The following is a 13,174-nucleotide window of genomic DNA, read 5'->3' as shown; positions in this document are numbered from 1 at the left end:
TAAGCGCCACGGGTATTGAAAAAAAAATGGGTACAAAGGTCAATTTTATTATCTATGGATATTGGAAGCTACAAGTACCAATGCTGGGGAAAGACAATTTAAGCGAAAGACGAAATGACGACATGAATCGTTTGATTGCGATTGGCCACAAGTATCTCTTCATTCTGTCACGCGACACAACCAGAATGTGTAGTGCACAGCGCACCACCGTCTTCATTCCATCGCAGGCATGTTTTTATTTCTCAAGTTTCCAATGTAAACGTAGTCGTGTGTGGTCGCTTGTGGTATATGTACGTCAAATGTTGTTTATAAAGTTCTGGCAACATAAACTGACTCGATAGCCGGTCAGCAAACAAACATTTGTCGATGGACTGTCAACTGAATGACATTAACATTCATGAATTTACATTCCGCGGTGAAAACTCGATGAAAATCGGTAGCTTTTGATTGCAACGCTGTTTTTTTTGAATTATTTGCTTTCGTCAGTGTTTTAACTTATCCTTAAACATTTATGAAGTGTAATAAATAATTCGTAATCTTCTTTATTGAAATATCTTAATACTTCTATTTTCAGGAACCTATTTTACTGGATTATTTTTCCAGTTTCTCATATACCAAGTTTTTGAATGGAGATATTAAAAAAAATATTTCAAAATCCTTTACTTCTACAGCTGTCTGTGGCTAGGTTAATCATTTAACCGGTTTTGATAACAGGGGCAAACGGTCAGGAGGCTCATCTTATTAGTTATAACTTATAATATAATAAGTTTTTAATTTATGTTATTATCATTAATTACTTAAGATGTCATGTGGAACATGGTGTAATGGTTACAGCTCCTTACAAACGTTGTGTTAAAAAAACATGGTGATAACAAAGAGTGGCGGAGAGTTTATTGCCAGTTCTTCTCTTCCGTTCTACGCCCTTGTTTTGAGAACTGGCACTAAATGTAAAGTTAGAAGCATTTCCAATACATTTCTTTTTTGTTTGACGTTCATAAGTGTACATCGTGTTATATATATGATTAAATGAATTTTGACTTTTGACTTTAATGTTAAGTGATACTCACAATGCCAGAAGGCTTGCAAGTACGTTTCCGGTTTTTTAACAATTGGTACGCTTTTTTCTTAAGATTTCTCGAGTTGTTTCGGAAATACTCCAGTGGGCAGGTGGAATTTATCAGTGAAATCGTAATTTCAAAAGAAAAATTCAATGTGGAAATACGATGTTCGTCTGTTTTTTCTATTCCTCGTAATCTTATTATATTCTAAAACGTTTTCCATATAATCGTTACATCAATATCTTATACCAAATGTTTTTCCCCATAGATAAACTTTTGGATAATTTCGTTAATGTCTTTGATATAAACGGCCATTCGGTTATTAATCATTACTGAAGGCACCATTTGTTACTTAGTTTAATATTAAAATGGGTAATAAAGGAAGCTTATGAAGTGGATGTCCTGGACATTACTCGATTAATACAGATAATTTATCATGATTATATTGTTTGAAGCCTATGGATCTTCAACATTATAGGTTTTTATGGCTTGGCTTTGCTGTCTGTTTATTTATTAATATTGCCCTTGCGTATATCGCTTAAGGCCTTTCAATTTTACATATATATATGTACTTTATATTTAATAAATTACCGTCAAAATTTTTAAATAGTTTATATTAGTTTAATCAATTTAACGTCATTAAAGATACACATCAGAATGACCCTAGAAGACTTAAATTAAGACAGCGTGTATCTTGTTCGTATTATAATACATATTAAGTCTCTCTTTTTGTTTCAGACTTTCTTGCCTTCTTGCGATGTTTTCTTTAACTGTACCGAATGCGCTCATAGAATGATAATTAATATACCAATACTTTATTTTATTGTGTTACCGCCTTATATTATAGTAATAGATAATATAAATGTAATACAAACAATTAGTTTGTATCAAACTAATAAATTATTACGTCATAAGAAACATCTACATAATTCTTATAAACTAGACTAGAAAGACTCTAACACACTTAGCTTCATAATTTAACATTCCATTAATTAACAACCAATTAAAAAAAAGGGGCTTTAATTAATGACTCTGATGACCGAAATGTTATTTTGGCTCGGACACTATTCTCGGAATTTAAAACTCCTTACACAAAGTACCACCGAAGTTCAATAAAACGCTTTAAACTTCAGTGAAAGTATTTAAAATTATTGTTCAGATTTCCGTTACCTTTTCAAAGCAAACAAGTCGATTTTCCCGATACGGTATCATAAATTATGCTTTGACTGTTTAACAAAGTAAAAATTTCCTTGATTTTAATGATAAATTATGTTTGGATATCTTTGGTGTCGATGAAATTATGGAATTTTAAGAGCTGCGGGAGGTGTTTATAAATTATAAGTCATTTTATATTCGGTTTCATTGTTGCGGTGTTCTGTTGTTAATGTTTTTATATTTATACTAATTAGTTAGTCAGGTAAAGAATATTAAATGTGTTATATGAATAATAACGAAACGGAGATATCTGTATAATATAATAATTTCCCGACTTTGTTTTGCTTTCGACTTTGAGTAAGATTAGATGTTAAAAACATTTTCTTGATAAAAGTATTGTAGCATAATTATTTGTATAAAAGCTTTTTAAAAACTTACTAGACAAAATTTTCTACTAATTTTTTTTTTTGTATATTTTATAGTAATAAGAATATGAAGGTTTAAACTTTAAACAATAATAAAACCCAAAGTTGGATTTAATTTCTGGAGACATCAATAATCGTTCAACATCGAAATAGAAGACTACATAACTTAATATGACAATACATACTAGAAATGTATAATGTTGAAATAACCAACTCACATTTTATAAAATTTGATTCAAAGATAGATCAAATCATCCAGGCTGAAGCCAGTAATTGTAATCGAATTAGGTGACCCCGATCTGACCTGTTATAATGGGCGAACATGGCGTTACCCTAAAATGTACTGAACAAAGTGAAATTTGGCAAATTCTTGAATGTATGGATTGAATATTATGAAGAGTTCTAATTCCTAAAACTTTTCGACAGAAATTTTTAATATGTAACTTGCACGGCTGCACCTTCAGTATCTATTATAAATTTAAGTCGAGATACTAACGATAACATTAAAAACTAACCAGAATAATAAAATTTTAAATTAAGTTTATATACCTTTTCCTTGGTATTATGTAATCATTACTTAATATAATATTATGAATATTTTTCAACGCGTAGAATTAACAAATAAATAATATGTGGAATCAACATAAATATTTTATTTTATAACCTGGATTGTATTTTTGTCAAAAAATATATTCTTGTTTAAGAATAAACAGTGATATAGTATAGGTGTCTTTTTTTCGTCTTGTACTAAGCAGTTGCTATGCAAATTACCAAACCTATTTGAGAGCTGTCCATTTACAATAAATTAATTAATCTACACGGGCGAGACTATGGGAACGTGTCTAGACAGTAATACAGTTTATTTGATTTACCCAATAACAGAACACTGCCCCGGGTACAGTTTTACTGTAGGTATTTTTCTTAGAAGGCAACACCGTGTCTTATAAAAACAATTATTAAAAACGACGCGGTAAATACTTGACTATTTAAAACTTAGTCTATAATTAAGAATATTAAATATATAACGTAACGTAGCGACCCACTGGTCCCAAATAATACTTCCTCCTCTATTACAAAGTAAAACATAAGACAATGTTAAACAAAAGTTTCGAAAGCGAACCTAGTTGGCGGCACGTTCCTATTAGTTTAGCAACTTCAACTAAGCCGGATGAGAGACTGGCGAGGTGCATACCAAAGAAATTGTGACAATAATTAACGGATAATGTTCTTATAGTGAGCGAAACTATCCATCAAACGAAACAAACTCTTTATTCTACTTATGGGGACTTCATAGTTGGATAACAATTAGACGATCCCACTACGTATTACTGTATCCCTATGTACCTTAATTTATGCGTTAATTTACATGAACAATGAGCATTTTCATTTTACATGAAAATGTATTATTGTGTACACGTGATAAGCAAAGTTAAATTAAATATATTTAAGTTTCAAAATACATATGGTAAATGTAATACTACAAACTTACGTAAATTATATCTATATGAATGAGGTCTTTAGATATTATACTTAAGTATTTCTTAAAATATATTCTAATTGAGACGACACAGTCCAGCCAGTCCTATACGGAATAAAATATAATATATGCTTTGATCTTTAAGAGTCAACTCAGTTCCATGTTGGAGTTGTAAAACGTAATATAAATGCATAGTTATTGGCAAAGTGTTGCGCTGCGCTGTGCAATCTGAGCACAGCATATACAGTAATAGTTGGCACGGTCCGAGCAAAAGCGATTTTGATTCAATTTTAAGCGAAAAGTTTACATGAAGTTAAGGTAAATACTATGCACGAATGTTGAAAGCGTCAGTTCCGTAGTTCATTAACAGATAGAAATGCAAATGTATCACATTTTGTTTTTTTAATGCAGATTTTACCGCGCACCACCACTATATGGAACCAGCTGCCCACAAAGTATTACCGAATCAATCAACTCAGGCTCCTTCAAGAAAACAGTTCATCAGATGTGCCTCCTATTTTCCTCCTTGTTCTATTAAAGAATATATATAACGTAGATACACAAGCACCACTATTTTTTTAATACCTATACTAGCTAGCTATCATAGGCGTAACACATAGCCTAGATATATGTTATGAATACAGAAACATACACATGAAGACTACTTTCAATACATTAATTCGATTCACAGACAATACCCCACAGGTGTGCAACAAAGCATCTGTTAACGGCAGTTAATTAAAAAAAGACAGAATTTTTTTAAATAAAATACCGTAAAAATATAGCTAAGGTGTAAAGTGTTAAATTACAAAACGAAGAAAGTTCTTAGATACTTTTTATTTAATTACTTTGAAGTCAGATGTCTTTAGAAGGTGTTAATTATATCGTTAGCTTAACGAAACTGATTTATATCATGAAAAATTTTCTTCCTTTTAATAACGCTTACTAAATTATTTTATTTAATAGCACGTCCGTTGAATTTCCTGTGACTTTAATTTGTTATATTTTATCTTTAAATAATATTATACAATCTATACTTATTATTATTGTAATTAGTGTGTGAGAACGACTGTTGTCCAAATTGAACAAAATCTTTTTGAGTTGGATCCATATATCAAAAAAGGCTAGACTTTGTAATATAACGTAATATATAGAAGCGGAGCAACAATGACAAATCTTGCAGAAACGGGAAAAACCTCATCCGTTGCGACAATAGTAACATACGGTTCACAACATAGTCATTGACAAAAAAATCCAAGTAAGTTTAAGTTTAAATCTATATATATAAAAATGAAACCCGTTTTGCGTTGTCACGACATAACATGAAAACGGCTCGACCGATTTGCTTGTTTTTTTTTTTGTTGTGTTTGTAATTGTCAGGAGAAGGTTCTTATAAAAGAAAAAAAGAAAAAAATTGCGCGGATAATTAGAAAATTCAAGAATACTTAACCACCATACAATTCTAACTTTTTGGTGTAACCTTGTGGCGTTTGACATAACACAACATTGACAGAATGCGTGCTGCAAATATCGTCAGAGGATGTAAGAAAAATGAATATCGTTCAAAATAAATGCTTCAATCGGAGTTATTATATTGATAATATAATAATATGCGAGCCAGAAAAACAAACAAAGAATGTTGTATAACATAAAGCATTAGAATAATGAACACTTTGTTTCTGAAATATTTTTTTAATTCATTATACCAATTTGAAATCAATATTCATAGTCAAGACAGGACAACGTTTGTCGGGTCCGCTAGTATTAAATAAATTAAGGTCGAATTACCAAACTCGTAATATCTGCCACATTAAAGAGATTAAACTCCACTTCCACATATTATGCTAAATTAATCATTTGTTGCAACTGAATAAAAGCTTGTGAAAACGATATTAGTCTTACTCAGCGAGTGTCTGCTACCTCTTGAATAATGTAGTAGATAGCGTAATGAACCTTAGAGTGCGGAAAAATGAATTCTTCTCTGATTTTATTTTAAATTGTGCTTTAAATTGAATAATCGTTTTCTGCAAATTATCCAGCATGCAATTTAATTTGAAGCATTTATGATATTGTATTAACAAAAGCAAAGTGTATCAAATTATGGGGCTGCTTCGTGATCTAGTGAAGTGTCATTCGACAGTAACTTCAATTCAAAGTGTCAATTTCACAAATATATTCGTACTAGCCGTTTCGCGCCCGCTTCGCTGGACGAATTAAAATAAATTTTATGTTTCATTATTTTATTTTTTTTCATATTTTTATTATTCTTCTTTTTAACTTCCCGCTAAGAAAATTGAAATATTTCGAAAATCGAGTTTTTAACAGATGTTGACGTTTAGAGGTTCTAGGAAGCCTCCCCGAATGTTTCCGCGGTGAAGTCCGTATGCATAAATTTTCATAAAAGTAAAACAGCAATAAAAAAATGAAGGAACGTTGGAATTAAAAAAATAAATAGCCAAAATTTCGCATCGAATGGTGGTAGTTTCATGTCGATACGATCAGTGGTTTAGGCGTGATTGAGCCTCAAACGAAGACCATTTTCATTATATATATATATATAAAGATAGATTTTTGTAATTACTTGTAAGGTGTAACATAAATATCACTTAATAGTTAATAAAGTTATTGTCAACATTAAGTTCGACGTGTGTGATCGAACACTATGCATTAAAGTAATAAACGGTAACGACTGAGATTTATGTTCAACAAAATTGCAATGCAGGCAAATTTACTAACCACTTCATCAAACATATATTCCAAATCCGAGGGACCGACTCATTGGTGCGGAATGGATTAGCTCATTCAAGATGGTTTTTTTTTAAATTTTTCAGTCTTCAAATTCGTGTCCATAATTGATTGAATGAGCAATCTGATACTAGGGCTACGGGCTAGGTAATACCATCCGTATCACCTCGACGTCCGTTGTTCCACAACTGAGTGTTTTCTAAGGCAGTTTTTGCCGCGCACCACCACTATGTGGAACCAGCTGCCCACTGAAGTATTTCCGAACCAATTCGACTTAGGGTCCTTCAAGAAAAGAGCGTACCCATTCTTGAAAGGCCGGCAACGCACTTGCGAGCCTTCTGGCATTGTGAGTGTCCATGGGCGGCGGTATCACTTAACATCAGGTGAGCCTCCTGCCCGTTTGCCTCCTATTACATAAAAAAAAAAGTTTGGATATATCCATAGTTGCTCTCGTCACAATTTGAAATCGATTTTCGTTTAGTTTTTTTAATTTAGTTGTTTTGTTTATTTTTTTATTATCCCTTCGTGTAAGTTATGTTTGCTTGTCAAATTAAAAATTCTATTTTATTTTTCTTCTACCAATGTATTAGTGTACCGTGCGTTGGCAAGCTAAATAAGTAAATAAATATTTTATGTGATCAGACCACATCTGAAGTAGTCTAGTCGACAAGTTGAAAATGGAACAAAATAGAGATACTACTCTTAAAATTATGTGCGATAGCTCATTGGATCCGGAATGACGTCTAGAAAAATGTGCTAAAAGCGTGTATTAGCACATAAAAAATTGCAAAAGTTATAGACAATTAAAGATGAAAAAAAAATGGCATTTAGTTTTTTGCCAATATTTAATAAACTATTAATATTTAAGAAATTTCAAATAAAGATTCTGAAAGAGGAGGAAATTTCCAATAAAAAACTCCTGACTCCCGGAACTCTATCTCCATTATTTATAATGTTAATTTAACGCTGAAAATAGGTCTGCGGGTGACATTTTTAGGATTCGCGCGTGGCGTCAAAAGCGACTACGGCACATTAATTAATTTATTTAAGGTATTGAATATTTTTTTTTAAATTTGAAAAAATTATGGTGTGTTCTGAACACTATAATTAATTTATTCCCGTTGAAAATTTTACTTAAAGTTAATTTTTCAACAAGTTAGGAACAAAGTATAGAAAAAAAACATTTTAATAATTTTTTTTTCTATACTTTGTTATATATGGTTGTTTTTGTTAATTTTAGAAATTTTAGAAAAAAAATAAAAGAAAGTTGAATATTTGTTTATAACAACTTGGTAAGTTAATAAACAATAGAATTGTTGATTAAAAAAAAATTTTTTTCTGTTACTTTATAGAGGATTATCAATTATGATTTTTAGAAAAAAAAAATTTCTTAACTAATTATTTAAACAATAGAAAATTAAAAAAAACGATTATAAACAATTGAAAATTGTTATTAAGGAAAATTTTTTTTTTTTAAATCATAAAATTTTTAATGTTATAAAGTTGTATTAAATTTTTTTTTAAAAACATTGATTTAATCAATCTGTTTAAAAAAAATTTATCAACAAATGGCGGGAATTTTTTTTTTTGCAAATCAATAAATATCTTGTATTAATAAAAAAACGATTATATGATGATTTAGAAAAAAAAAAAATTTTTTTAACAACATTACATGGATTTTTAAGTTTTTGTTTAAGTAAAAAAATTGTTATAAACAAAGTATAAATATTTTTTTAACTTTTATGGCACGATCTTGTTAAGTATGTATGTAAGAAAGGCTCTACGAAGCGAAATATTTTTACGACCATTATTAAAACATTTTTTTTCACTTACAATTAAGACGGTCGTTCGAGAAAATTTCGTTAGTTAACAATTATTTAACTTATTGAAAAATTAACTTTAAGTAAAATTTTCAACGGGAATAAATTAATTATAGTGTTCAGAACACACCATAATTTTTTCAAATTTAAAAAAAAATATTCAATACCTTAAATAAATTAATTAATGTGCCGTAGTCGCTTTTGACGCCACGCGCGAATCCTAAAAATGTCACCCGCAGACCTATTTTCAGCGTTAAATTAACATTATAAATAATGGAGATAGAGTTCCGGGAGTCAGGAGTTTTTTATTGGAAATTTCCTCCTCTTTCAGAATCTTTATTTGAAATTTCTTAAATATTAATAGTTTATTAAATATTGGCAAAAAACTAAATGCCATTTTTTTTTCATCTTTAATTGTCTATAACTTTTGCAATTTTTTATGTGCTAATACACGCTTTTAGCACATTTTTCTAGACGTCATTCCGGATCCAATGAGCTATCGCACATAATTTTAAGAGTAGTATCTCTATTTTGTTCCATTTTCAACTTGTCGACTAGACTAAAGCACTCAATACGTCGCATTACATACTGATTTTACTGAAACAAATACGGCTTTATATTCGTTTAAAAGTTTTAAATGAAATAAACAAATTCATTAAACTTGCGGTAAAAAACTTGAATTCGTTTATCAGCTGATATTATTAAGTCTACGAAAACTTAAAAAAAACTTTGCCCAAGATAAACTTACAATTTACGTTTGTTTTAGAACAAACTGTAGTGTTAAGTTGACAAAGTTTGTGTTGAATTTCATTGTATTTTGCTGGTAAATGGAGGCAAATGTGCATATTTATGCCTGATTTTGCGTTGATTGTTTCGAGACAATCAAAAAATATCGTTACGTGATAAATCCACGAGGTAAAAATACATAATCAAAAGCTCGTGAACATTACACGTAGAATACAATTGATGGTCAAAATTACAATGAATACGTCTATACTCAAAATCGTTAAAATTAATTGTAGGCACCGCAAACGTGCCGCAAGTAAGTATAAAGTTAGTGTATATGTAAAATTAAATGGTGACGTCATGGTTAAGTCCACGCGGCGTCATTGGCACAGTACAGCAGTATTTTTCAACCTACATAACTACATAAAATGGAAAAGCATTTTCCGACACCAGAGGCGACGCTTCGCTATATACATTTAATGGAATTCCATAATACGATTCGAATATGCAATACATAATACACATCTTTTTGAATTCCGCAAATGTATTATGCAAAGAAAAAGAATAAAGATATATATGGATCTTTGTTTGTTTTAAAAAACTATTTGTGCTTTTAATATCTTTTTGAAGTGAAACTTCTTTATCGGGGTTGGAAAAAAATTTATTGTAACATTTTTTCGTTACGCGTCACATTTTTCCGTTACGCGCCATCTTTTGAAGTGAAACTTCTTTATCGACGTATGGGAGAAATTTTGTAGCAGGTTACGCGCCATGTTGCTTTTTGAAGTCAAACTTCTTTATCGGCGTTGGAAAAAAAATTACACACATTTGTCACATTTTTCGGTTACGCGCCATCTTTTTCTTGTCCCTACCACGGTTGATCCGAAGAGATTCGAAGCCATTAGTAACAAAAATATATAATAACGATAACAATGATAGTAATACTAATAATTCTATTACAATTAATGAAATTCTGTAATAATACTACATAGTAGTACAGTAATAAGTTAAAATGAAATAATTGTATTTGTATTCATGTCTATGATAATAAAAGCCTTTTGTTAAACTTTATCTAATTTAACTTTATTTAACCAATTTCTGTAAAGTTGCATATAGTAGATCATTTTTCGAAAAATAACATCAAAGAAGTTTCACTTCTTACGTGTGTACACCTAGTACACGCACACATTTTTATTAATTTCAAAGTTTTTTTACGATTACATAAAATAATCCTATAGCGACCCACACGTGGAGAAACACTGAATTACAACATTCCATGAAATTTCAAACTCATTTATACATTCCAAGAATTTATAGACAATCACCATAGTAGTTTTTCATTTAAGTTATGGGTAACAGCGCCGGTACTCTGTAACAGCGCTCGTGTTTTTGTACAGCACAACCCCAAGGAAAGCAGCGCTACGGATATTGGAAGACATTGAAATTACTTTGTAGTGTTCGATTGGTACAGTTATCGCTATTGAGAGTTACAGAGTACCACCATTGTGGGTCTGAGTTATTCCCAAGTTAATTATTAACAACCAATTGGTTGTTTATTGGTTTCGTGTTTCGCACTCGACGCTCAAATCAAGAGTTAGCAATACAAGTACGTCTGTAAAGTTTACTACAGTTCACATAACAAATTTCAATTGAGTTTTCAGTTTTGAAATATTACTGTTGTTGCTTCTTCACTGTTTCATTGTTGTAGTTTCCAGCTCCGTTTACATACATGAATGGCGTTTAAATGAAAATTGAGATTGTTTATTTCTTGGTTAGTGATGTAAATATTAAAACGAAATACAAACTTAAAGATCTTATAACCAGCATTCCGTTTCCATCACTCGGAATTAATTAATTCATTTACATTATTATTTGATTTATATTTAATTGACGGCTCATTGGTCTAGTGGTTAGTACCCCTGAGTGCGAATCAATTGGTCCCGGGTTCGATCCCCGGCTGAGACAAACATCGATGTGATGAGCATTTGGTGTTGTGCTTAGGTCTTGGGTGTTTAAATATATGTATTTATATGTCTATCTATAATATGTATGTATATCCGTTGCCTAGTACCCATAACACAAGCTTCACTAGCTTAGCATGGGACTAGGTCAATTGGTGTGAATTGTCCAATCATAAAAAAAAAACATATCTAAGTTTTGTAGTACAATGAACCCCTTTTTTTAACATTATTTCTGAGCATTTATGTTGGTGCTGGTTAACACAAAGGCTCGTGATGTTTCATGTTTTACATTCTCTTTGCACAGATTATAAAAACTGAAAACAGGAAGGAAGAATACAAAAAATCAAAAAGAGAATTCTGGATAAAAGTCCACAAACCACTCGTATTTCTTAAAAATTTAAATATAGAATGTATTCATTGAATTTGGACTTCATAATTCATTCCATTGAAATTCTTAAAAAGTCTTTTCATGTCATCCTCAAAAGTACAAGTCATTCATTTTGTAAGGATCAAAACTTGACCCGTCAAATTTGGAGCCCCTTGATATTTTAGGTATTTCATCCACGGTAATTTTAAAACCCTGAAATGAGGTTCACATACTTTGATTGATGCCTGGTTTGTGATATTTACATTGAAATATTTATATTTACGGACACAGTCAATCTGAACCTCAGAACCTAAAATGTTGTAGCGCCAATGGTTTATTTTATATACAGTCCCACTAATCCATTAAATTGATCTTCTTTTATTAGTTTTTTTTTTTTTTTTGTGATAGAAGGCAGACGGACAGGAGGATACCTGATGTTATATAACAATAATCAATCAAAAATGTTTTGTATATAATTTAATCCATTTTAAATACTTATAGCTAAGATAGCGTAATATAATCTATTCAAAAATCTCTAACCTCTTTTTATTACATTTCCATAAGCTTTTAGGCGACTACAACATTACTATTACAAACATTCTGATAGTAATATTATTCAAAGTCAAAGTCAAATCATTTATTTTAATTAGGCCTATTAAAAAGACACTTTTGAAAGTCAAAATTACAACTTAAATATATTAAAAAAATGACTTTAGTTGCCCCTTTCAAAAGGTTTCATATGGAGAAGAATGGGCAAGAAATTCCATACTTACTTATACAATAGCTTTTACAATATTTTGTGCACATTGATTTGATAATCATCCATTATTGTCAAAGTATAGTATTTCTTGCGGTGGCGCTTAATCCTATACGAGTTGAAAGATACATTAATTCATAACTTAATTAAGCCATACAAATTATTCAGGCGTCAAGTTTCAGGAGCACTAACTTCATTTAGAACTTCCATAACAGACTTAGGAGCCTAAGTTTAGCTACATTAAAAGGCAATCGGTATATATATGGTAAACAACATTAATTAAATTTTTATAATACTTAATTTTTTTTAACACAGAATCATTCTTGCCGGCGGGTCGCTTCAGTAATTATTTATGCGTATGGAAGATGTGACGGGACTTTGTTTTAAATTTTGTGGATTTTACTGTACATACTCGTAATACTTTTTTAATCAATATATTGGATTTAAATTCTTTGCGTAGTTTAAATGAGCGTGCAGAGGGTCACTGCGTATAAATAATACTTGACGCATTGCCGAAAACGATTCCCGCATCTGTGTGATTTTTTTTTAATAACAAATCTGAAATGAATGGTATTAAAGAATTTATAATTAGTATTCGTAAGGGTACTTATTCGTTTCGCTCTTCCAAATTGTTATGCTCTCATGAAAGTAGAGGAATCAGTTTAAGGTAAAAAATGTAATAG

This window comes from Pieris napi, chromosome 12 (genome assembly GCF_905475465.1).
Source record: "Pieris napi chromosome 12, ilPieNapi1.2, whole genome shotgun sequence".
NCBI lineage: Eukaryota > Metazoa > Arthropoda > Insecta > Lepidoptera > Pieridae > Pieris > Pieris napi.
Note: the sequence above shows the minus strand (reverse complement) of the source record.